Raw genomic sequence first — 27,370 nt, forward strand, 5'->3', positions numbered from 1 at the left:
GAGGGAGCTGCTCCAGGACATTGCCTTCTGAGACAGGAAGGTGCCCTTAACTGTGTTGCTTTTGTTTTGCTGAGAGGAGGCGGCACATTTGGGGCCAGAAATGAATTTTCTGGAGGTGGGGGAGAGGCTGAGGCCACCCTCTGGGGCCCTTTCCCCCTTCCAGGGCCTTCCTTTGTTTATTTAGAGCACTAAGTCTTTCCTCTAAGTAAATATTGAGCAAATATTTTACAACCACCGTTTAAACAGTGTCAAATTATTATCCTGTCTCCATCTGGCCCTGGGCATGGCTGTTCTGCTTACGGTGTTATGTCCTGACTTTCTTGGTGGAGCAGGAGGAGGCCCTGCCCTGTGGGTGGAGACAGCTGCCTTCCGTGAAGGGCGTTGCCGGTGTCGGCCGTCTTGGGAAGAGGCGGACACTCAGACTGGAACCCGGCAGAGAGAGTTGCCCGTGGTCTGTCTTTGGGCTAAATTATTGAGAAGGGTAGACAAGTGGAAGGGGTGCTTTCCACATGGAAGCAGAAGTTGGGATGGGATGGGATTTTTTTAGACCTAGAGAAGGGGAGCTGTGGTGAGTTGGCTGAGGTGTCTATGGAGGGGCTGCTACGAAGAAGATAAATATGGTGGGAAAGAGTCCCTGTTGAGCTGGGGGCTCCTCTTAGTATACAGACATTTTCTCTAACAACGTCAGAAATCCAGAGGTTCTCCTGAGGAAGACGCACTGGTTTTAGATTGACACATTAGAAACCAAAAGGCAGTTTACCAGTCACCTTCACAGCCTGTCAATCCCCAAAGAGCTTAAAGGCTTAGGGCCCTACTGTAGACATGTCCCCTTGGGTCTCACGGGAGATGTCCAGCCTTTGCTGGAGCAAATGGTGTAAACACCCAGAGCCCAGTTATACCTGGGGCTCAACTGGATTCTTGGCCTCCTCCTCCCCAAATTTGGTGAGCACAGCTCTGGGCCCAGGCCCAGCAAGCACCGAGCTTCCCGGGACAGTCTCCCACCAGCCAGACTGGAAATACCGGAAAAGCAAAGGTTTTTCTTTCCTTTTGGCCAGCTCAGTTTTTAACTAGAAACTGGAATAATAATTATAATGATCCATGTTTACAGATTTTAACTAATTAATCCCTTGGAGTCCTCTTTTGGGGGGAAAGCATTCTACCCACCTCATACATCAGGAAAATAAGGGGCCATATGGTTTGCCGGGGCTGAATGGTCGCTGGTGTCAGTGGGAGAGTGGAGACCTGGATGTCAACAGTTCTTGACTCCTTGGCCTGTGTCCAGATTGCTGGGCTGTGCAGCTCCTAGAAAGGTAACACATGAGAAATTGAAGTGGACCAGACCATAAACTATTGGGAGCAGTTGGCCCTGGTTAGGAGGGTGGGCCTTGTGGCCCTGCCTGGGCCTGTTTCTCTTGGAGAAAGGGGCTTGGAGAGGAGGAAAACCCATTTCTCCAGGAGTGTTTTGCCCATCTTTAATTACCAGTTAAAACAAAACATTCTGTAGAGAAAACTCCCCTTGCAAGAAAACTCCAAGTTGCTGTGAAGGTTTCATCTTTCCCTTTTAAATCCCAGGGCTGCAGCCATATAATCCAATGTTGGCCTGAAAAAATATTTGTCTACAGAAACACCCACCTAGAATGTTGGGGACATGGGTACCAGGGCACAGGGGTGGGGCCTGTATGGTAACCCCCAGCCAAATCCATCAAGTTGGGTTCCAACCTACTTACTATGAACCCACTTAACCCTTTTTAACAAGAGGTATCTAGGTTTTCTCCTGATTCTATCTTCTCTATCAGCCGGCAATATTTTTCTCAACAAATTAGGGTGAGGGGGTGGGTGTAGGTGAGGCGAGAAGAGTAATCAAGGTCTTCAGTGGTCATGGTCACGGTTATTTCAAGGTAAGGGAAGTGGTAGAAACACAGGGAGGCAGGTTGGGAACCCTCCAACCTCTACAAATGAAGACACAAACGGTGGTACGCAAGTCAGCAAAGCAATTCAGGCTGGGTCCCAAAGACAAGTGCTTGTGTTTTTATATAAGTGAGCAGGCGTGGTCAGGCTCAGTCTTTTCAGGATGTGTCAAGGCAGATTATCAGCCCTGTTTGGAAGCACAGCATTGCCATCTCAATGGATTCTCCCTCTGAACCCATAATAGGCATTTACTTAGTCTTGATCCCGTATTGTCTGGTATCATACTCCAATCCTTCATATGCGGATGCTATATTTCTCCAATTCAATTGTAGACTTCTTAGTAGTAGGGACCAGTGTTTTTGTAATCAATATTAATTAAAATGATTGATCAAAAAGTTTCCCCTTGTGTGTTATCAGCTGAGGGACATAAGCTAATTTCAATCTTATTCCTATTGTTTGATTTCTTTTCATCGTTCCAGATTTCCTGTTAGGGCCCAAATTTCGAGAGTCCTCCCCAATGCAAAGAGCACATCTGGGAGACATGTGTTCTGTTTCTTTGCTCCTTCACAATGGTAATTGCTTTGGCTACTACAGGAAGCTCAGCAGATTCAGAAGTACAAGGAGCCCCACCAAGGCCTGAGATGATATTCATTGATGCTATCAGCAGGTCTGAACGCCAACATCTGCTTGAAGAGTGATTGCCCTGAAAACTGCATCCCAGCCCCAGATTTGGTTGGTCTGTTTTGAGATGATAGCCTCGTATTGAAGGAATTTCTCACCACTAAAAGGGTCTAGAAGACCTCCAGTTGTAATCTATTCTATGCAGTTGTGACTGCCTCAAGAAACCTGGAAAGGGTCATTAAGTGTGTGTCTAAGCATATGGATAACTGTTCCAGCTCAATAGTCTGTGAACACCATTAGTAGCCCTTGAAACGGTTCTCCAGGAAGCACAGGCTGTTAATAACTCTGCCCCGATGGTCCTTTCTGAGTCGAACAATGAGATAATGTATAACTTTGCAAGTAGCCAGTACTCTGGATTGACAACCTGCTCAGGGACACCAAGATGGTGTGCCATCTTGAACCCAGAAAACATCTCCAAAGGAACAGTGGGAAGTTATCACCCATCTCTTGCTAGTAGATTGACTTCTCACTCTTGTCGATACACAAAAGAGTGACAAATTGACAGACTATGGTGCTGTGTGCCTTCCACTGGCTCAGAGAATGGCTCCACCTCAGGCAGTCAGAAGTGCTAAGACAACGCTTATGGGGCCAGGGGAGAGAGGACCTCTCCGATCAATAACTAGTAATTGACTTTCCCTTTGTAGGAAAATATCGTATTAAGTGCTTGGAGATAGAAAGAAAAGTATGCCCTCAGGATGTTTATAACCTAGCTAGGGGGATGAGGCACAAGATTGAGAAGCTAGTTAAAATGCAAGGCAATGGAATATCCACCCTATGGGATAATGTTCAGCCATTAAAGTGAATGAAATGGATCTGTAAGTACTGAGAGCTAAGAAGAGAAGTGCCAGCAGCAAAACAAGATGCCATCTATGTCAAAATGAAAGTGAAGCATCTATGTGTGTATGAACATGTGCCTATATGCAAATGCATAAAGGGGACAGGAAGAGGACACACCACGACAGAGACAGAGGCTCCCTCTAGGGAGGGAAGTGAGGTTGGGGAGGGCGGTGAAGGACATATTTTTACTGCATATACGTCTGTACTGAATAAATTATTTATAGCCAGAAAATATTTATGTATTTCTTATGTGAAAAAGGAAAAAAGTGAAAAATATAACAACGAAGTAAGTACATGATAGGTACCAAGGAGTGACCCCAAAGGTAAGTGTGCCGGTCTCACAAACTTTGCAACATCTGTTTCTCCTTGTCTTCAGAGCCCAGTTTTGCTCAGGAATGGGTACAAGTGTCTCAGGAGATACCTGGAGAAAACGAGAAATCAGAGTGCGCCCGTCCCTGTGCAGTGATTCCTTGAGCTGATCATGTGATACAGTCAGGGCCAGTGAGATTTAAGGGGATGTCCAGGGGGCGCTGGGTAAGGCTTCTTTGCTCTTAAAGAGAAGAATGAAGAAGATAAAGCACCTCTTCTTCCTGCTACTGGATATCTCAGCATCTGGATGCGATTGCTGGCAGTGTGGCAGCCATCTTGTGTCTTAGGGAGCTACCCTGGGGACCAAGCCAGACCCTGAGGATGCTGGTAGAAAGATGGAAAAAACTGAGTTCTTAAAGACATTATTGGGCCACTGAATCAACCTACCCTGTGGCTGCCCTGCCTCAGAACTTCTGCTCCAATGAGAGAACACATTTTTCTTTTTGTTGAGGTGGGATTATCTATTACTTGTGGGCTAATGCATCCTGACCGACATACCAGTCAGCAGGAACCCTGTCTGGGGCCTCAAACCTATTGGGCACATCTGAGGGGACCTTTGGGTCCTCAGGACCATGCCTCCTGGGCACTAGAACACACTGCAGAATGGAGAAGGGGTCATGAGCCCTTTGTGGCTGGGAGGAGAGAGGGAGCCTTGGGGAGGCAGGGAGCTCACCCTGAGATGGGGACACTCATCCCCCTGCCGTCTCAGGGGTGAGTGGGACTGCCAGTGTGATGTAGGAAGGCATCAGACAAGTGGTCACTCAGTCTGGACCTTGGGGCGTGCGATCCGAATTCCTAACAGAGGCAGGAGCTGCTGCCCCTGGGAGGCCAAAGGAGCCAACCCAATGGAAGGCTGTTTCGATGGGAAGTTACCATACCCTGGAGTAGAAAGCCCCACAGCTCTCCTGGGGGAGTGGGAAAGGGGAACAGCAGCCTCCTGAGAGCTGGAGGGAGTGTGGGGTGGGGCCAGCAGTGGGGTCTCAAAGCCGCTGTGCAGTGGGGAAGAGGCGAGAGAGGCTGGGAGACGGCCCACTGCAGGTGTGCCCAGGATCCACCAGGATTTGCCCCAGAAGCGATGACGGTTTCGATTGGTTTGTAGAGGAGTCTACCTGAATTAAACTCCAGTGGCCCCAAACTGCTATTGATTTAAAATGTTTTAAACCAGGATAAGCTCTCGCAGTGTTGGAGCTGGGCCCCTGAAGGGAGAACAGGGAAATGAAGTCTTACTTATTGTGGTTGCTTGGGAGAGCGAGAGAGATTCAGAGAGAGAGAAAGAGAGGCAAAGGGACTGGGATGATTTCTCATTCAGCCTGATCCTAAAGAGGGCCTGGCCGGCTCCCACGTGGGCTCGGAACACCAGCCCTTGCATGGAGATGTGTGTTTCCTTTCCCGGTCTCATCTCCAGCTTGAAATCAGTCACCCCGCTCACCTCTTGGAGGGAAGTCGAAGAACGCTTACTCTTAAATCACAAACTCAGAGAGGGGGTAGAAAATCCAGCTCTGGCTGTCAAACTGATCTGCAGAACTTAAACTGACATGAAGGGGCTTGGGGGGCTGCAAATGCTCAAGTCAGATCTCATTTAAACATTTTCCTGCTTCACACCCAGTGGGGTGGACATTATATAAAGACAAAAACCAAAACAAACAAAACAAAAACAGAAAACAAGTATTGGTGGGGATGTGGAGAAATCGAAACCTGTGCTTTGCTGGTGGGAATGTAAAATGGTGCAGCCACTGTGGAAAATAGCACAGAGATTCCTCAAAAAATTAAACATAGAACTACTGTGAGACCTAGCGATTCTACCCCTAGATATATATCCCAAAGAACTGAAAGGGGCACTCAGATACTTGTACACCAACGTTCATAGGAGCCATACTCACAGTAGCCAAAAGGTGGAAGCAACCTAAGTGCCCATTCATGAATGACTGGATAAACAAAATGTGGTATATCCACCCAATGGAATATTATTCAGGCTTAAAAAGGAATGAAGTTTCAATACACACAACAATGTGGATGAACCTTGAAAACATTATTCTAAGTGAAACAGGCCAGTCACAAAGAGCAAACACTGTATGGTTCCATGTATATGAGGTGGAATAGTTGAATTCATAGAGAAAGAAAAAAGAGGAGTGGTTGCCGGGGGCTGGGGGAGGAAGGCGTAATACACACACACACACACACACACACACCCTGTGGGTTCTGTTGCTGACTAATACAATTACCCAAATTTTTCAGTCTCTGGTCTGAAAGAGGTTTTCAGTCCGCCTAGTAGTCCTGTGCTTTACAAATTTCACTTCTTTTTCAAATTTCAAAATGTTAAAAATTTTAAAAATGAGATGAAACTGCAAACTTCATCTTATCAAATGATAAAAAAATTCTCTCACACTTCTGCACCTCTGACTGTAATTCAACGATGTTGAGGTTAGCTGAACACCGGTGGCACATTTGGTAGACGCAGTGAGAGAGGAATGCAAAGACAAGATATCATCTCTGCCCCAATTTACCCAAAATTTCGAGACAGAGACCAAGAGGTACACAGTCAACGTGGACAGCAGGCCGGCACTGAGAAGTCGCAACACAGAGCTGCAAATCAGGCCTGTGGGTGTGCTTCCTGGAGGAGGAGACCATAACTCCACCAACACAGCCTTGGCACTGGCAAAATGTATTTTTATTTTTCTTCTCCTTTTCCCTTCTGGGCTATTTCTCTCCCAATCAGTATCAGTAAAAGCCACAAGCTTCTCTGCTTTCCCACCCAAGTCCAGTTAGAGAAAAGCCTTCGGTGCAGATTCTCATCTCTCAGCTCCGTCACCCTTCCACCCTGAGGACCTCACCCAATTCAGCTGCTGAAAAAGAAGATCTTGCCCACATTGGTTACACACCCCATTTTTGCCTGGATGTAGCTATTTTTTTTTAAAGAATCTTTCTTGCATTACTTTTCAATCACGCAAAGTAACTGCATTATTATGTTCTCGTCGTAAAGGTGTAAACCATTCGGTAGCACGGAAAGTAAAATGTGGAAATTGCCCATTACCTCCATTCTCATTTTCCCACCTCATGCTTTACTGCAACAAAAGCTTTTTGTCCAGTGAAGTCTGCTTTCTTACCGCCAGGGAAGGGAGCCTGCTGAGCGTGATGCCATGGGCCAGCGCAGCGTTTCCCTTACTTCCAGCCACTCAGTTCGGTACTTGTATGAGATCTCACAGTGTTGTGTGAGGACATGTGGTTCAGAGGCAAGAGCCACAGACATCAGAGTTGGTATTCTAGTTTCCAAGGGCTGCCGTAACAAATTACCGCAAACTGGGTGGTAAACAACTCAAGTTAGAACAATAGAAGTTTATTGGCTCATGGTTCTGACGGCTGGAAGTCAGAAATCGAGGTGTCACAGGGCCACGCTCCCACTGAAGGCTCCACGGGGTTGTCCATAATCCTTGACACTCCTTGACTTGTAGATACATCCCTCCATTATCTGCCTCTGTCTTCACATGGCCCTCTGCCCCCTCTGTGACTGTGCATCAGAAATTTTCCTGTTCTTATAAGGACCCCCGTCAATGGATCAGGGTGCACCCTACTCCAGTACGACCTCATCTTAACGTGATTACATCTGCGAAGACCCTATTTCCAGATAAGGTCACATTCACAAGTATCCGAGGTTAAGACTTGAACACCTCTTTTGGGGAGACACAGTTCAACCCACAAAAGATGCAGACTCTATACTTCTAAACAATCCACCAGAAGCCACAGTGACCCCAAGTAAAACATCTCTTTCCAAGCCTGTCCAGCCCTGCCCTGCGTGCATTCATGTGCACACGGCAGCCATCACAGAGGCCCTCCCATGGCACCTGGGCGGAGAAGAGAAAACAAGCCATCCATCTTTATTAGATGTTTGGCAGGAGTGAGCCAGCATGTCTCTTAAAACACTGCCCTCCTCCCACCACCCCGTGGAGCCGGCTCCTTGCTCTGCAGTGACTCTCGCGGGATGCTGTCATAGCTCAGGCTGCAGTGAGGGTGCTTGCTTCAATTTGTGAGCTGTGCAGAGCAGACAGCCCGAAATGGCAGTGGCTTGGGGGCAGGCCAGACTTTTTCAAAAAGCTGTCATTTCAGAAAGGAAGAAAAAAAAAAACCCTCCTTTTTTTTCCGATAGGCACTGAGTATCAAAGATTTAAAAACTTGGCTATGTCCAAAAGCGTCTGAAAGTGGAGGCTGTTTTGTAAAGCTCAGCTCCTTCTTAAACCACCAGGGCATCCAGCGGGCTCCTGGCAGCATCTGAGCTACCACGCGGAAGTGGCCAGCGGATTGCTCCGGGAGAAGCATGAGGCATCACATGGTCCCTTCTGGGATCCTCTTGGGAAGAATGGAGATGGAGAAAGAGAATAAGGATAGGAAGTAGATGGGAGGATTTTCTAAAGGTAGTTTCCATTCTTTCCCGGGTTACTGATGCTCAGGAGAGGAGAGTGAGGTGGGCTGCCGAATAGCCAGTCAGACAGTCATATAGCTTCAGACAGACCGCCTTGTAACTAGAGCCACACAAACCTCTACTTCTGAATGTTCCCATGGCAAAGACACAGATTTTCTCAACATTCCAAGAAAATCCTGAAATTGAGTCCTGTGGATGGCTTGGAATTTTTTTGGCCAAGGAAGTCATATTCCACGCATCAGAGGTGCATCTGTGTGGGCAGATGTCTTGGGAGCCACAGAGTGAGGCCCAAAGCTGGTGGTCACTGCTGGGGGTGGGGGACCAGAATGCAGACTGGAGGGGGCACCTGGGTCCCTGATGCAGAGCTCGTGCTGGGCTGGGGGCCCCAAGGCCGGCTGATGGGGGAGCAGCAGCATAAGGATTCAGGAATGCATTTATCATCCTGGTTCCTTGCCCCTTACTTCTCAAGAGAAATGTCAGCATTGTGATTTCCTAACTAAAAATCATGTTGGAGAATCTTTAGTATTTCAGACATGAAGGCCAGAGGCCGGTATGACACCCTCGGGCTTTAGAATTTTCTCTCAATGGCAAAATGTCAGATAAAAAAATCCTTATCAAGTTATTATATGACGTTTATTCATGACTTAACTTTATTTTTTTTTTGTTTTTTGAGGAAGATTAGCCCTGAGCTAACATCTTTGCCCATCTTCCTCTACTTTATATGTGGGATGCCTACCACAGCATGGCTTGCCAAGTGGTTCGTAGGTCCACACCCAGGATGCGAACCGGCAAACCTCGGGCCACTGAAGCGGAACGTGCAAACTTAACCGCTGTGCCACCAGGCCGGCCCAATGCCTTAACTTTAAAAATAGATTTGCACCTCCAAGCAAAATCTTTGCACTCCTCTTTGTGGATTGAACTGATTTCCAAACTGAGATAATAGCAGGCTCGCTGGCACCTACGTTTATTATAAAATTCATCTTCTTTTCATGTCCAGTATAATCAAGGCAGCCACACCCGACACTCAGCTCATCTGGCCTCTCTTTCTCCAACTCCAGACCCCACTTTACTTTATCTAAGAATACATGTCATTACCCTGGTGGGCTCGGAGCCTTTCTTGAAATAAAATGAATCAGAACCCCAGGGGAATAACTCAGACCCAAATCGTGTATCCTGACTTGGCACACGTCTTTCCTTGTCCTCACTTATTAACTTGAGGAGGCACGGGAAGCTCCCCAGGATGGGCGGGGGGTTTCAAAGATGCCTGCTCCTAGCCCGGCAAAGGCGGGAGGAACAGAGCCCAGCATCCCCGCCCCCACCCCAGCCCCTCTGGAGACGGAAGCTCGGTCCTGCCCCTTCCCGCTGCCCTCCTTTGCACACACTCCGTGTGCTGGCATCTGGAGGACGCTGTGATATATGGTTCCTTCCAGAGAACAGGATACAGATGCGCGGGGGAGGGTAACCCAAGTACGCTGCAAGAAGATGCTTCTGTCCCTGGAGTTAACACATAAATTACAAACCACTGTTTCAGATTTGAAGGAAAGTATCGACATTTCTCTCTTTCCCAAGCTTTGGCCTTTTGTGCTCAAGGTAAGTTGGAGAGGAGTGTAAGTTTTACTGCAAGATGGCTTTTTCCCATCCTGTTTCAATCCTCTGGTGTGTGCCCTACAGACAGTGAAGATGTCTGCCTTGGTGACTGTCATGAGCAATGAGAGCCCTGCCTCCAGCGCCCAGGACTGTGGAGCAGCGACATGGCAGAATGGGGAGACGAGTGACCTCAGTACCAGGGCTGGTGCCCTCTACGAGCACAACAAGGGAGATCCATGCCCTGCAACAGTGCAAGCTGCTGGCAGTGTTTGTCTACCTTGAATTTTAATCCACATGGGGGAAATCGGGAGAGTCAGTCACAGGGAGAAGCTAGGCTCTCCTCACTTTGAGCAAGGCAGACGGCCTAGGTTCCACATGACCATGGTAGAGGCCCAGAAACGAGGGGAGTGGTCAGTGTGGGTGCCACGTGAGAGCCAGGATTATATATCAGACCCTCTCAGACCTGGGCCCATGAGGGCGAATGCAGCCATTTGGTATTCAAATGTGACATTCAGACACAGCCACCTAGTCACGTTCCAGCAGGAGTGGTAAGCATTTGTTAGGAGGGGAAACAGGACCCGGGTGGAGATGTCCTGCCTCATCCTCTGCACCAGGCGTGACACAGTGTGGGAGTGGGACTGACCTGGGACTCGGGTGAGTGGGGGTCCAGGGACGTGCATCTTTTCTCAGATCGTTCTGGCGCATGCAGGGATGCACACAGATGCACAGTGCTTCCACTTTTGCCCGCCCTCGGCTCCTAGGACACCTTGACTGATGGCTTTGGAGTTCAGGACCCTTTGAGAGCCTTCTCCAGCTCCTGCTGCCCATGGAAGCTGCTCTGCGAACCTTGATACAGCTGAGCAGACCCTCCACCCCACGCAGGTGCTCTGTGAAATACGCCAGTCTCCACCTCCTGTGGAGAATAGTGCCAAGGCCCCCTCAGCAGGGCTGGCCAAACCACTCGATAATCGATTAAGCACTGACTCCCTAGTCAAGGCCCAATCCTGCAACCACAAGAGGAATATGAGACGGGGACCCTGAGATCAAGGACGTGTGGATGTGTGGCACGGGGCCAGAACTGAAGTGCACGGAATGAGCAGATGTCTGTCTGCTGAAATATGCTAGAGGAGTTCCGAGGAAGGAGAGGCCAGCGGGCCTCATGGAGGAGGTGAACGCTGAGCTGAGTCTAGAAGGAGGAAGAGGTGGAAGCTAACAGTGGGGAGACAGAGAAGGTTCCAGGGCCCGGGAGCAGCACAGTGGTCAGAGAGGAGAACTGGAGGAGGGAGCCCAAAAGTCAAGGCAGGGAGAGCAGATGAGGACAGAGGAGCCGGCATGAGCTGGAGGGCTCAGGGAGGCCAGACTGAGGGGGACTTTCGGCACCTCGGCAGAGGCTTCGAATGGCGACTTCCCAAGTGGACAACTGGTGGGCTGGGAAGGGCAGGGACGGGTCTGGCAGCCACATGTGGGCTGCACGGAGTGAGGCAGACCGAGAGCAGATGCCCTCTGCACGGCATCAGGTGCTGCCTAATGAAGACCACCGACCAGATCTGACCCACCAGCTACACAACTGTCCTGCCTGTGGAAAGTCAGGCTGTCAGAATGGCGCCAACGAGCCACGGCTATCATCAATTTCTTATTGGGAATCGTGTGCTGCTAAAGGGTTATTGCGTCTTTAAAACATGAGCTGGGCCCCTCTCCCAGCCCATCACACTTCCATCGTGGGCCCCCAAAGCACGGCCCCTGGGGCAGGGGGAAGCAACACCATGAGGGGAAAAGGTGAATAAATAAATAAAAAGCACTTATTTTGGCCCATCCAGTCCCCATCTTTTTGATCCTTTCTCCACCTCAGTGCTGTCCCTTCCACTCAGGTACCCAAAGGTCTCATATTCTTTCCTTCTTCCTAGAACCATAGGTTTCAGAGTTGGAAGGAACCTGGATGGGGCTCATCCAGTCCAGAGGTTGACAAACTTTTCCTGTAATGGGCCAGACAGTAAATATTTTAGGTTTGTTGCAACTGCTCAACTCTGCCCCGGTAGCACAAAAGCAGCCATGACAATACAGAAATGAATGGTGTGGCAGTGTTCCAATAAAACTTTATTTATAAAAACAGGCAGAGGGCCGGGTCCAGCCTATGAGTCATAGTTTGCTGGCTCCTGATCTAGTGTTCGACATTCTCATTTTATAGACCATGAAGCTGAGCCCCCGAGAGATGCACTGACTCGACCAATGCCATACAGCATCTAGAACCAGGTCCGGAACTCAGCATGCCAGTTCCTCAATCTAAGTTCCCTCTTTACCACCGCTCATTCCTCTTGGCACAGTGTGGTGCCGGGCAAGACTCAGAGATCTGAAAATCCAGCAGGACCTGTTGGGATGTTTGTGTTTTCACTGAAGTAGAGAAAATAAAAATAGACGAAGAACATGGTTATTATTTTTTTAAAGTGTGTTCATTCAAATAAACTTTCAATCCTGCCAGCCAACTACCAGCACTTTACACTTGCGAGGCTGGCCCAGGCAATAACACCTGTGACAAATTTCACTCCAGTTTAACTACAGCTAATCTTTCAATCACCCACTGAGTAGCACAATCCATCTCCACTGTTGCAGTCAGCCACTCTGCCCGGTGTGAGACAGCTCGCGAGCACAGACAGGTGGGGCCAATACGCCGACCTCCTGAGACGTGGGGCTTCCACGGTCCAAAGCTTGGCTCTGGGAGTGCTGGAAAAGCGCTGGGTTTCCCCAATGATTCAGTCATGCTCCGCAGTAAGAGCCTCTTATTACTGTCATTTTTAACTACAGGTACTGTGTGCCCCAAATAAGCAGAAAGCAAGCACTTTCTTGGAAATCTTGGGGATCCACAATAAACAGACAATGCACAAATGGTCCCGCACTAAGCAGCTTCCTTATCCTTCCTTTAGGACTTGATAATTTCATATATTCGGACCACCCTGTCAGCATGTCAGATTTAAAATATTACACGTGGAATGATGAAAAATTGCCAACATTTCACCACCATCTTTTGATTAATGGGTAGTTCCTCAGAGATTGATCAGTTTGTTTGATTTTGTTACTTGGAGTGACGGATGGCTGTTTTAAAAAATACTTAGCTTTAGAGTTACCCTCCATGAGATAATTTTCATATGCCTTGTGCAGCCCTGTCCAGAATAATTGGACTTTATTGCCTTCCTTCCATGCATGAACTAAGGTTCCCTGGAGAAGCCAAACAGATTCAGACTTTGTTGCTTTAATATTTCCATGCAGATCAGCTGCTGTATGCACGGAGCAGCTTTGACCAGATGGCCAGCCAGCCTTGTGGTGACATTTCCCATTTCCCGTCTATTACTCACTGATAGAAAATAATGTGACGTGAATTCCCCATTTTGGGTAATATGTGGTTATAGCCTTGTTGTACCTGCACTAAAGATAAATGACTTCTCGTGCAATAATTTCTTAATTCCCAAGGGAGAAAATAGGAGAAACAGCACTTCACCGTGTTTGGCAGGAAAACGGAATTGTCGCTGTTCAGGCATTCAGAAGCACCTCTAAACTTAACTTCCTAATTTCATTTTTGCCTTGTTGCATATTTTTATTTTGTTACTTGGGAAAAATTAAGCTCAAGTTTTAGAAGGGGTCCTCAGACACCCTAGTTTTGGCCACATCACCGGGATGTCCCTTTTCTAGACACCAGTCTGACGCAGAGCTAAGGTGGCAAAAATTAGTGGGAAAAGTCCAGTTTCATCATCTGGACTGACTCGAACTCACTTAATTCTTGTTCAAAGTCATTTTAAAACTTTTACTTTTTAAAATATTAGTTCTTACTCTTCAGTGTTTGACACGATGTTGCCAATACTCTAAGATCACTCTTGGTTTTCAACTTCTCTGGTCTCGCCCTTGGAGGTAAATTTCTTTAGCTGTCACTCCCTTTAATTATTGTTAAAGATGAGTAAGTAACAATGATAGCCTTATTAATAAGTGTGCATACCTAAAACTAACATTTCCTTAACCCTTAACGTGTGCCAGGCAGTGTGGGAAGAGTATTCCCCGCTTAAGTCATCTAATTGTCCCTGTTGTCCTCTGGGACAGGTGTTATTATTACCTTTTCCAGTGAAGGCAGGTGAGGCTGGAGAGGAAAAGCAACCTGCCCAGGTCACAGCCTGAGAGGGATTTGAACCCACAAATCTGATTTCAAGCTTTTAACTTCTGTGCACTGGGGAAGCCAAATGCTGGGCAATTCTTCTTTCTGGAATATCCCAACCTTCCCCTTCTCAGAAAGAAGGCAACTCGATCACTTCCCAGTTTCTGCTCTTTCCGCTGGGCTGCAGGTCTCTTCCTGCCTGGTCCTCACTGGAGGGCAGAGCCATGGAGCTGGGCTGGGCTTCTTTCCCCATCAGTCGATCCTGAAGACTGTGGTCCCTAGCGCCGTCCCTCCATGCAGGGAGCATCTGTTCCTGTCCTGGAGACTAGTGATTCACCCTGGGCCCCAGGTTGCCCAGCAAATCGACTTTGCTCAGTGAAACAGTCTGCATGTGGAGGCATCAAAAGGTTATGGAAGGTGCAGAAGGTTCTGGAAGCAGTGGAAGGTTCTGGAAACAGCTTCCTCCCTCCTCCTCTTCCCCATGTCTACCACAGGCAGAATCTGCTGCAGAGCGAGCAGCAACCTTGCCTCGGCCCTCCATCCACCAAGCCCAAGGAGAATGAAGCCAGGCTGTGGCTAACAGCGTTCAGCAACAGAACTCAAATGAAGGTGACCTGCACGGAGTCTACCCCATTAGGAACTCAAGCCTTTTATAAACTCATTTGTATTCATCCAGACGGCTGTTTTGGCTAGAAAGAAACGCTTCCTCCTCACTAGAATTACAAATAATTTGAGCAGAAAGCCACAGGCAAGACATATTAATCATGTTTGAAAGGATGTGTCTTTTCATACAAAGAATTTTCTCAAATCGAAAAAAACTTTCCCCAACCTGTACTTATAGCTAATGGCACTTTCTAACAGAGAGAACACACGGCTTCCTTTCTTTCTTCATCTCCTGCCCACCGTCCCTGCAGCAAAAAATTCAAATCCTTATTCCATATATGCACCCTTTGAGTCACGGTCTTCCTGGATAACTTGTGTGAAGTTACGAGGAATGAACCACTACGGGCATTTTTCCGTAATATTTTCCCTTATCCTTTATTTCTATTTGTTAGTCTAAAAAATTAGCATCCCTTGATATATGAAATATGAGCTATGGAAATTTTCCCATGATATTTTTCTTATTCCTTATTTATACTTCTTAGTCCAAAAAATTAGCATTACCTGACATATGAAATTAATATAGCTGAAGAAATGTTTTATGCAGAACAAAATACTGCTGTATAGTTTTTACATTATGTTAATGTCAGAGCAGTCCTGCTAACTCTGTTCCCCTCCATGGACCCAGCATAATAGATACCCAAGTGTGCGATTCCCAGGGACGTGGGTTTTCATAGGACGATTCAAAAGGTTAGCGTTGCCAGTATTCGTTTATGCTTCACCCTGCATTTCAGTTAAAGATTAAGTCTTTGCGTCAGGTTTTAGCTCAAAGGCAGGTTTGGGAGGGATGTGGAGTATTTTCTTTATTTTAAGAAAACAAACCCTCATGGATGGAGTTGGGTTTATTTTTAACAGGAACAGAAGCACTGTGGGAAGCTGGTTTGCAAATTCCGTTTCAGCCACAGACTGTGCCCTGCAAATGCAGAAGTAGCCTCGAGTCTCCCAAACGGATGTGTGTGAGGGGACGGTCCCCTCTGCACAGCAATCCCGGCCACAGGCTGGTCTGCAGCAACTCCGCCTTCCCTCTGCCCTCACGTTTAGGCAGAAGTTTCCTCAGAGAAGCTCATGTGCCCTACCTCGGGCAGACCACCCAACCTTAACTGAGCACCTGCTATGAGCCACACATTGTGCATGCATGCAGGGTGGATCGATCAACAGAAATGTGGTCCACGTCTTCACAGAGGTAGTCTGGTAAAAGAGACAGCCGGAGAAAAAAGCCTTTATTAGGTGAGGGTTAGGTTAATTATATTGATAATTAAGGGAAGTCCATGTGATAAAAATATAAGCGAAATCCAAGCGATAACAGATACAAATGTAGGTTACAGAGATAGGGGAGATAAGGATGACATCTGACAGAGGTAGGGGGCGGAGAGAGCCCCCGCATGGATGATGGCTGATGGGGCTCTGAAGAATGAACAGACAGAAAAGGGGAAATCTTTCAAACAGCAGGAGGAAGTCATGCTTTAGATGCACCTGGTGGGGTCAAGGAGGATGGTTGGAGGAGGGGAGACGGGAGACCAGAAGAGAATCTTCAAACAGGCCAGATAAAGAAACGGGGGCTACCTCTATAAACAGGAAAGATCTACAAGACTCATGGTTGACTGAAAGACCAAGATGTGAAACAAATTACGTTTTTTTAAAAAACAATGCTATATATCTTTCAGGTATATATACCTATAAGACACACATATATAGTGGCATGTGTCTGTAAATGCATTTTTTTAAAGGTCTCTATTAGGTACACCCCCAAACCAATAATAGTCTCCAGGAGGGGCAGGAGGGTGTTAGGATGGGGGTGGGAGTCAGAGTGGACTTTAGTTCTTTTCTGTAATGTTTATTTTTTTAATTAAGGAGAATATATTCTGTACTACCTACCTAATTAGAATATATTTTTAAAAATTTAATCAATAATATTTACTTTTCATTATAACGTGTGGCACTTAAGGATATTACATTGTGTCTGTCTGCATCTAGGTTTGGTATTTCAAAGTCAAATGGATTTGGGAGAAATGGAAATACTGATCCATAAAACCTGGAGTTCACCTCGTCTGATTCCGTTCTTCACAAATGAGGACGTGTGGGTTTCTCATGGTCTTTCTGTTTATGGACACAGGAAGAAATATGTACAATAATTCATGGAAAAGTCATTGTTGTCTTTAAGTATGGCCCAACCATAAACGCCATTTTCTCTGCAAAGGGGACACTATTCTGACAATGCTTGAGTGTAACATGCTAGTAACTGGGTCGGGAGTCAAGTGAATGAGTTGTGCCCAGAAGACACCATGTGACCTTGACATGAGCCAACCTCAGGTCCCCATCCTAGTACCAGGGATTTTCCGAGCCCTCAGGAAACACTACTGCTTGTCAACAAGCGAGGGTGGGACTTTAATCCTCGAGGATAGAATACTAGCCTTAAAAAACGTGCTTCAAACTTATTTCAAAAGTGAGATTCTAATCGAAGTCTTGCAGGATCTCTAATTCGAAAGCTAGTTTGGTGGAGTGGAAAAACAAAATGATATCAAGAGTTTCCCTACAGAATATGGTGAGAAAGAGAAATCAGTATTTTGCCTAAAGAAAATATTTAAGTTATGATCAGAAATATATTTGTATGGAAATAAAAAGGGTTTTCCCCCTTAAATGTCCACAGCTGGCTCTCTGACCATATAAAGTTACTATGCTACCAAATGACTCAACTTGCAACATCTGTATTGGTGATTGACATCATGTATTAAGGGCTATCTAACTCTTTGAGTCACGACACCCCAGTTTGATTAAGGTTTATTTTACCAGCACTGAGAGACTCACACGTTTAACATCTATCATGCTGCTCCTGAAAGTCCGAGCCATAAAACAAGTAAATTCAGCATGGTCTGAAGTTCCAGAACGTAGAAACGAACTGTATAGAAACCATATTCAGAGGGGCTGGTGGGTAATTGAGCATAGCTCAGCTCAGGCGGGACCGCACATCTGGCTTCACCTTCCCTCAGCAAGCGTGGGAAGGAGGAACTGGGGGCACCAGAGTCCAGCTGGCCAGAGAGGGACAGGGACACTGAGCACGGGGAGGGGTCTGCTCTGTTGCCATGTGGTCGGGAGGGAGCTTCAGTGGCATTCACCCCCTAGATACTGGATTGTTGAGACTGGGCCTGTGTTTAAAGATGCTCACAGCTTACAGCCGTGGACTCAGCATCTGTGTCCAGCACTGGAGAGAGTTAGGTTAGGCCCATCATCTCTGGGCTATCACAGAGCCTTTAAAAAGGATGGTTATGGGGGCCGGCCCCGTGGCCCAGTGGTTAAGTTCGTGCACTCCACTGCAGGCAGCCCAGTGTTTCGTTGGTTCGAATCCTGGGTGTGGACATGGCACTGCTCATCAAACCACGCTGAGGCGGTGTCCCACATGCCACAACTAGAAGGACCCACAACGAAGAATATACAACTATGTACCGGGGGCTTTGGGGAGAAAAAGGGAAAAAAAATAAAATCTTAAAAAAAAAAAAAAAATAAGAAGGATGGTTATGTAGACATTGTGCCAGCATGGGAAGATACTGATGATCAGACGAAGCCAGAGACAGAGAGCAGACAGAACACAGGGCAGCAACGATACCACGGTAATAAATTGCTAAGACCTGACCTGCATGCAGCCCAGGGCCAGCGCTGAACACAGAAAAACAGTGCTAGTTCAGTTTACTGGGTGAAGTGTTTCTTTTTAAAAATTTTTCATTCTATTAACAGAAATGAATAATTTTATATTATATTAATGGGCGTTATACTAATGGAAGTTAATCCTTTTAAAGATATAATCCCTGCTGTTTAGGAATCCTGGAGTCCCCGGGGGATTTGAGGGGGTGGCATCTGAATACACCCCAAGGTCGACTGTGAAAAGAGTTATGGTAGAGGCACAGGACAGCCCCCGAGGGAGCCAGAGCAGGACCATGAACTTCAAAGCTCTCTGACGAGGACAGGATGATGAAAACAGACGGCTTCCGGACGACTCACGTACCACAGCCTCCAGCACGGCTGACACCCAGAGACCTTCAGGTCACTTCCACATGAACACACACTGTGCTTTAGGGCGAATGCATTCGAGAGAGGCTGGGGGAACAGAATCACCACAGCATTATCCCACCACGACGACGCACGGACTCCTTCCCGGCCAAGTGCAGGCCTGGCCACATCTGCCCGACGTCCTCCACCAGGAGCAAGCCGCCAGGGCCAGCCTCAGGGCCCCGCTTCCACAATGCCACCCAGCTTCGGTTCATTCCTGCTAGGGCCGTGTCCTCACCTCTCTCCCAACACTCACATTTCAATAACATGACACAACTTTAGAGGAGCTGGCTGCGTGTTTCCCAGCCACAGCAAGAAAAAAGCAACCGCCTTCCCCCGCGATGATGGCGGAACTGAGCCACTGCAAGCCAGGAAAGGGAGCCGTGATCTCACTGTATCATTACAGCCCCAGGAGTGCGATTTATGTGGGATGAAAAGAAAAGGTGCAACACCAGACTTGTCCACAACTCTGGCGGTGGGTAATTAAATTGCAGGACATCCATTCAATGGAAAATTACACCTATTTTAAAAAATGACTTTGTAAAGACTACTCAGCAATGGAACAAAGCATATGATACAAAATGAAGTGAGAAAACGTTCTGTGAAAAATTATATACAAATTATGATTATAAATATGAAAAAATGTAAAGACTAAAGGAATACGAATATAGACACGTGTTTGTACATGTATACATCTAAATATAAATACATGTGTAATCGCAAGTTCTGTTGCAGAAGGGAATAAACAGGTGCGCTGACAGAAAGGGCAGTTCCCACCCCTTGTTCCAAGAGCCTTTCTGAGCAACTGACTTAGCTGGTTTTCAAGAGTGGTGGGATCATCAATTTTCTCTATGCCCAAAATTTCTATGATGTCATACATAATATATAACTGAAAAATTATTATGTGAAAGAGCATGCATTTTGTCTTTTGGCAGACACTTTCCAAAGTTTGAATGGACATGCTAAACTGTGCAGGCTGCAAGGGGCACCGTCTGCAGCTAACTCACTGCCTGGAGGCAGAGGCAGGCTGGCACGAAGGGTGCCAGATTGAGGTCCTCCCTCATGGAGAACAGGAACCCATTCTCACTCTTACACCTTCTCGAAATGTTTTCCAGGGGAGGGAGGAAGGCAGCACGGCTGTGGTGTTCTGAACTTGGGTTCTGCACTTAAGCAAAGAGAGCAAATATTTATGAGAAAATCTCAGCAGAGCTTGCAAGTTCACTCGTGGCCACCTTTGTGACAGGTTGTCGGATGGGGGGCTGTCTGCCTTGGGGAGCCCACAGCTCAGCCTCTCTCAGCTTCCTCCCTGGGGGCCAGCCTTGCATTTGCTCTATTTCTGTCCCAGCATCCAGCTTCAGCTGGGACCTGTCTGCTCCTGAGGACCTGTCCGGGGGAGGCCAGCAGACACAGCAGAGTCGGGGCCAGGAGTCCCCATCCTCAGGGGACACCAGTTCTGTCCTCAAATCAGGTTAGATGCAGAAATCAACCTCCCAACACTGGACTCATTTAAAAAATGATTTCACTGAGTTATATTTTAATGTTGTGCCCTTGCTGGTGACCTTCTATATTACAGAAGCAGCTCAGTGAAGAATGTTCCTGAATCATTTTTGAAACTGTTTACGAAGCTGCTCATTATTTTGTTTGATGCTGTTTGTCTAAGGATCCATGGGAGAAATTAGTTTTATATCCAGTGCAAGGAAAGCTCATCTTTCCCGAAGATGATTTTTTAACTTTTTAATTTTGATTTTTGCTTTGGCAGCCAGAAAACTCTGGGGTAAATCTCAGGTTTAGTTACACAAACCTCATTAATATATGTTTACGGCATATTTCCCCCTTCATCCCATCTCCCATCCTCCTACATGTTATAAAACATTTTCTCTTTATTCAACAGACTTTCTATTTTATTGTAAACTGCTTTAAATTCTTTTCAGCAGTAGACAGTTTATAAATAAACCTGCCTAGCACCATATCTTGAAGAAATTAACTATTGGCAGAGCACAGTTCATACATTAAACCAGGTTGCTAACCTTGCTTAACCAAAAGCAAATCCACAGCCAGGACAAATCCAGATACAGGGCTTTCTAGAAGATGACGGGACCGGGCAGTTCACAAGTCAGAGCCATAACAAAAAAAGGCTGGGAGACTTCTGGATTAAAAGACAGACACAACAAGCAACATGTGGACCTTTGATTGGTTCTTGGTTGGAGGAAAAAAAAAAACCCAGATTTAAAAGATATTTTTGATGCAATTGGGAAAATTTGAATCTGGACTGGCTGGTGGATGATGTTAAATTGAAGTTAATTCAATAGATGTAGGAATGGTATTGTGGATCTATAGGAGAATGTTCTTGGGAGAATGAAATATTTATTGTGTCACGATTGTTTGCAATCTACTTTTAAATGGATAAGACAGAACAAAACAAAACATATATGTGTATCTACATAGATATATAGTCTACATATTATATATATACAGAGAGAGAATGAACAGGGTAAAATATAACTATCGCTGGGTCCAGGCTGACAGTCTCCGGTTGTTCACTGTACTATTCTTTGATCTTTGCTGTGTGTTTGACAATTTCCACAGTAGGTTGGGCGGAGGTTTACAAAAGTCCAACACTTATAGTATAGATCAACCAAAGATACAGTAAACCTGATGGCACACCATTTTCTGGAGCCCCAGCTGTGCCCCAAACAACTTAAGTGGTTGGGGCAAACATTAATGGGTTTCAAGGAACAAGTCATAAAGCTTAGCAAGAAAAAGGGAAAGCGATAACTACCACAATTTTACTACTGTCACAGTGTGTGGGGCGGGCAGGTCGTGGAGCAGCACGACAGAAAGGGACGGGATTTTGGAGGGCAGTGCTGCCCAATGTCCACTAGAGAGAAAACTGCCACGTTCCCTCCAGGCTCTCTGTATTCACTTGCGATGGCTAGACTTGGCTGCCTCTCCGGTGGTCCATCAAGGCACGTGGGATGCTACAGTTCAAAGTGAAGCACCTCTATCAGACCCTATTTATTTCCACAGTCTGTGTGGACAGAGGTATCACACACATGCAACCTAGCCAGGACCAAGACAGTCACGGACCTCCTCCTCTAACCGTGGAGATTACCCAACCCAGGTGGGGACCGAAATAAAGGCAGTGGAAAGCCCCTGTCACCTGTACACCAGCCCCACTTCGAAAGCTTCATTCCTCCAGCTTCCACCCACCACGCAGAGAGCTTCTTACTCACGCCTGACCAGGGAAACCCTCTTCCACCTGGGCTCCGAACTGAGGATTCAGAGCCAGACATTTTACATGGACCCCACCCCAAACCGTTGGCTAGAGAGTCTCTGTGGCTACTCATATCAATGCAAGGGATGCCGAGAAGGGGCTCTGAATCACTTATTCCTTCCTTCATTTATTGAGCACCTACGATGTGCCAGGCACCATACCAGATGAGAACATACACTTATGAATAAATCAGACAAGGTTCTTGCATTCATGGTGTCCAAGCTCTAGTGGGAGATACAAGTAATGAAATAAGCAAAAGAACAAATATATGTGTGTGTGTGTTTAGACATATACATATATCTAATTACAAATGGATGCGTTCTGGAAAGGAAGCGAAGGGGCACATTGAATGGTGGCATTTATCTCTCCCTCTGATGGGGGACATCGGACAGCACCGCCCTCTGAAATCCAGCCCCTTTCTGCCATGAACGGGGGTGGGTGGGGGTTTGAGGAGAGGGTCTCTGAGGAAGTGACTTGAGGTGAAGTCCCAGAGGAAGGGAAGGAGGGAGCCAGTGCGGATGAGAGCAGGGGGAGGAGAGCACCCAGTGCAGAAACCGCATGAGGTGGGCCAGGCTGGGTGGGAGGAGAATGACCCAAGATGCACCTGCAGAGGTGTCATGGGGCCAGACCTTGTAGGTGGCAATGAGTAGGTCTGCCTTTATTCTAAGTGGATGGGAGGGCACTGAATCATTTTATACAGCGGACGGACATGATGCGACTCAGGTTTTAAACCCCCCACTGTGGAAAGTTGATTGCAAGCGGGCAGGAGTGGAAGCTATTGCTGTGGTTCAAGGGAATCATATATTCCTCACCGTCAGACAGTGACCAGGGAGCAGGAGAGAAGGGGACGGAATTGACAGGCTTTGCTAATGGGTTGGACGTTAGGGTTGAGAAAAGAAGGGAAACCAAGAGTGACTTCTGGATTTCTGGTTTAAGCAAACAGTGGCATCAATTAGGGAGAGAGGTAGACAGGAGGATGATGACTAGAAGTGGACAGATTTGTGTAGAGAAGATTGAAGTGAAGCGTTCAGACAGAGATTTGCATCTTTGAAAAATACCTCCTTCCTTTCGGTAGGTCGGTTAATCAACCTGGTACTTGTTGAGGGTTCACCATGTATGAAGCTCTGCACTTTTGCCTTGACAATATTATTTTTAAAGACGACTTGAAAGAGCTTGCAATAAAAGTCACAGGTACAAGAAAACTAGTGAAAAGGAGTATGTGTGTGCATGTGTGTATGTTATAAGAACCAAGTAACAAAAGGATGGAAGTAATCACATCCTAGTCCTATTTCTAAAAGAAGCTGCTACAATGCAAGTGAAAAACACAGCTCTGAGCTTCCCAGCAGCCAAAGCAAAAAGGAAAATGTGAGTTTTATAGAGCTAATTGTTTAAGAACAGGAAGCATGCTGGCTTACATGGAGAAATAAAACTGTCCTTACTCTCTACTTTGAAAGCATTTTTATCACTACATAGCTTCTCTAAGAGCAAATGACCAAAATGGCAAAAAGATCAGTCAGTGACAATTTTACAGCAAATATGAAGGCCTTCTATACGAAGTCTAAAAACGATGGCCCAAACGCCCAGCAGAGTGGACCATAGAGGGCATGGGTCAAGAGCACAGGTCTGTGTCTTTCTTTCTTTGGTTTTACTTCTAATTGTGAACTACAGTTTCTTTTGTCTCAGGATGCACCTCTCTTTTGCCATCCTCTCTTCCTCTCTCTGTGGATGTGTGTGTGTGTGTGTGTGTGAACCATCTGAGAGTTAGTTGCAGACTTTCTAAGACATTTTAATAAGCCTCACACGCTCCCTCCCCCTGCCTGGAAAATTCTGACTCCACTTCTTTGGGAGAACCAGCCTCACACAATGGTTTCCAGATCTTGTTCACATCACGATGAAAATAAAGACACAAGAACTCCTTAGTTTCTGCCCCCTGATCAGCCCACCCCACTGTGACAGGCAGCCAGGGAGGCCTCTCTTACCTCATAACCTACTTACCGGGGAACCGAGCACTGTCAGCTCCTTGGGGCTAGCCTGAGCCCATTCTAAATGTCCCCGAGGCTGGGACTAGAAAGAAGCGCCCCTGGCTGAGCTGGAAGCATCCCTGGGATGGCCAAGCCCTGCAACCCGTGAACTCACCCCTCGTGGGCGGCTTCACACCAGCTCATGGCCGCTCTTCGAGGCACAGCGGCGCCCCTTTCTCTCCTTGGAAGCCGCCTTGAGCCGGTCTGGGGCCTCAGTGGCCCGCAGGTGGCCACGCAGAGCGCTACGCCCGTTGCGCAGCGTGGGATGAATAATTGACAAATCCAAGCAGCGGAGTGGAATTACCGCTGCGGGTTCCGGTCTCTCCCGAAGCTGAGCCTGTCCTGTGGCTGCCGCTGCTGCTACCCCGGGGAGCACTGCTCTCTTCAGAAACGACACCCGTGCCAGCACCAGCAGAACGCATTACCTTCTGGCTGGGAACACATTTGCATACTCCGGGTCAGGTTCAAACGTGTGCGCATAAAACAGAGGCTTAATTAGCACAACCTGGCTATGTGCCCCTCCTGGCTGGCAGCAGGGGTGTGAAAACCCCAGCAGGCTGCAACAAGCCCCCCACCCCAAGGGAAGGCAGAGGGACCCATCTGCTGGGGCCGGGGCTGTCCTCTGAGGTGTAGGGAGCCCCAGTTTCCAGCCAGAGATGCTCAGAGAGAGCATTCTGCCTTTTTTCATTCATTTTTTCCCAACAGATATGTATCAAGCCTTTGTGCCATGCACTGTGTGAGGTGGGAGGATACAGCAGTGGACAGAACAAAGCTCTCATGGAGCCTCCACTTGGGTCGGGGGAGACAGACAATAGAGAAATAACAAAGTGGCGGGTGGAGGGATTTGTGATTAGCCCAGTTACCCGGCAAGGGTGAGGAGAGGGATGGAGAAGTTACTCAAGATGCTCAAGAGGTGCCTTTCCATCCAGCTATTCTCAGATTCTTGCTATAATTTAATAACTATGTTACTATTTGCTGATGGCACTTATCGAGCACTATGATAAGTGCTTTATGTAATTGTCAAAACAACCTAGTGACATGGATCTTATTGTGCCCATTTTACAAAGGAGGAAATTGAAGCGATGGGTCCCAAGGCCACAGCTAATGGATGATCAAGCCAGGACTTGAACCCAGGCAGCTGGCTCCAGGGCCCCACTCTGAAGCGCTGTGCTATAGTTAATATATATATTTCTCCGTTCTTTCCAGATGTGTGATGAGGCCAAAAATAACCTAATCTGCATAAAAGCACTATGGAAAGTCAAGGGCCACCCCATTACCTGGGATTTCTCCTTGTTCTTGTCGAAATTTCTAGTTGATTCCTAAAGTGAGCATGATTATAGGGTCCATTTACAAGGTGAGGAAACTGAGTCATCCAAGGGGCCCCCCAGGCTGCCTGCAGCCAGAGCACCTGTGTCACTGATTCCACCTGCTATGCTGGGCTGCACCTGCTCTGGCTGCGATACTAGTGGCCGGGTTTCAATTTGGGGACCCGGTGGGTGACACTTGAGAAGACAAGAGTCACACCAACTCCTGGCTCCCACTAACCAGGTTTTCATTACAGGGGTGCTGCCTGCCAGCTGGGCAGATAGTGGGTGCCCTTCAGGAACCAGTGGGAGACAGGCAGAATCACACCATGCCCTGGTGAGTTCCTCACCCTGGGCCCCACTCTGCTACCATCACCCCTCTTTGCAAGGAGGGTAGCACCAAGAGTAATGACCATTCCCGGGCAGAAGGGTACTGGGAAATCAAGCCTCTGAGTGCGGAACCAGCCAAGACTCCTAGGCACCCAGACGCCATCCACAGGGCAGGTATGGCTGGATTCTGGGCACCCTAGAAATCTTGCTCAGACCTCGAGACTGGAACAAAATTCTCCCAGTCCCCAGAATGTCATCCCTGCCCCCGCCACCTGACTGCTTCCATAGGAGGATTAAGAGGAACTGGAGTCTGGATTAGGAAGGAGCAGCAAATTTGAGGCTGGGGAGAATTTGGACTTTCCTGTGCATTAACCACAGGCAGCTCTTCCCTCCCCCGCAGCACGCTCTCAGACGCCCCGTGAGCCAAAACGAAATTTCTCTAGGTTTTATCCAAAGATGCCTTGGACTTTGGAATGAACTCTTACTCCTCTTTCCTGCTGACCTGACTGCAAATCAGCTTTTGATGGGTTTGGACAGTTTGGAGAGACGGGCAGCGATCACGCTGAAATATGATGACAGGGCCAAGACTGTAAGGACATCGGTGAAGTAAGACATGTGCATCGAGCAGCCATGTGAAAACAATTAGGACAATAAATTTACTAATTGCTGAAAGTAACTTAATAACAAAACCACAATGCTCTCCACTATTAATCCTTGCTACTGCAGCGTGTGCCAATTGCATTTTGCTTGCTGGAGGGGTTGTAAATATCAGGCCAGTGTCATTGTGTTTGTGGACATCAAGCGAAAAAGAGTGCATGGCTTTTGGTAATTGAAAAGTGAACGACTCTCCAGCCTCAAACCAATGCAGAGGGCCCAAGGGGGTTGAGGTATTTCTTAAACCTATGGAGAGAAAAAAAGGAATGGAGCAGGGCCCCTCGCCTGCTATGATTCTCTCTGGTTCTCCACCACCTTTTGCACTTTCTCCATTTAAACTAGAGTGACGGGAGTTACTCAGATTTTGGAGGCTTAAGAATTGAGTTTTAACAAGTAGAGATCCAAATGCAGTGTTTTACAGAGCCTTGGAGTTTTGAGGTTGAACGGTTAGAAATGAGGTCATAAGGAGATGTAGGAACCCATTCTTGGGTTGGGTAAAGAGCCTTCAGTCTCTGGGTCCCCGAGCCTTTTGGGGGCTTCTTGTTAGAGACGATTCTTCATCAGAAATTAGGTATTGCTCCCTGGTATCAGGGGGAGATGCAGGTTGTTTGGAGCCAAGAAGGACCCTTATCCCTCCAGAAGATCAAAGACAGCCATCAACCACGTCAGCTTCAATAAGTCACCGGTATGCAAAGGACTGTAATTTCCCTAAGCAGGCAGGCTCTTTGTGCCTACATTTCTCTTCAAGTTGCCCAGCTCATCAAGGATTTGCATCATTCAATTATTCAAGCTTCTTTTTTTTTTAATCTTTCTGAAATATTTAAAAAAAATAGGCCAAAGTATTTTTTTTGAACTACGTTTGTATCTGCCTCCACTCTATATTTAACTATATCTCAACAAGATGTTGCATTTATGAAACTTGGGGCTGCTGTTGGCACTTTATGGGAGTGTTGTTATAGTTGCAATGAGCAGTTTTTCCAACTAAAATGATCATGCCTTGAACTTTCAGAGTTTTAAGGACCAAGTTTGCTTCTGCTGGCACGTCCCCAGGAGATGTGTGGCAGGCCCTGTTGGGAGGCTGAGTGGAGGAGGGGTGGGAGGGGACACCTTGAACACTTCTCAGATGCCAGACCTCACTGAGGATGGTCAGTTTTT

General features: G+C 47.1%; 1 protein-coding gene across 3 annotated transcripts in view; it reads right to left on the bottom strand.

The window, feature by feature from the left end:
* Positions 1 to 24,508, bottom strand: part of CLDN14 (claudin 14) — a 62,168-nt gene extending 37,660 nt beyond the window's left edge. For 2 of the 3 annotated variants that reach the window (XR_011432912.1, XM_070252284.1), the window contains exons 1-2: positions 24,043 to 24,357; positions 1,165 to 1,302 (exon numbers count right to left, since the gene is read on the bottom strand). The gene's annotated coding sequence lies outside the window, so the exon portion shown is untranslated. Of the gene's footprint in view, positions 1 to 1,164; positions 1,303 to 24,042 lie in introns of all 3 variants that reach the window. The other variant, XM_070252283.1, reaches the window with a different exon arrangement.
* Between the last annotated feature and the right edge of the window lie 2,862 nt (positions 24,509 to 27,370).

This window comes from Equus caballus, chromosome 26 (assembly GCF_041296265.1).
Source record: "Equus caballus isolate H_3958 breed thoroughbred chromosome 26, TB-T2T, whole genome shotgun sequence".
In the NCBI taxonomy this organism is placed as follows: Eukaryota; Metazoa; Chordata; class Mammalia; order Perissodactyla; family Equidae; genus Equus; species Equus caballus.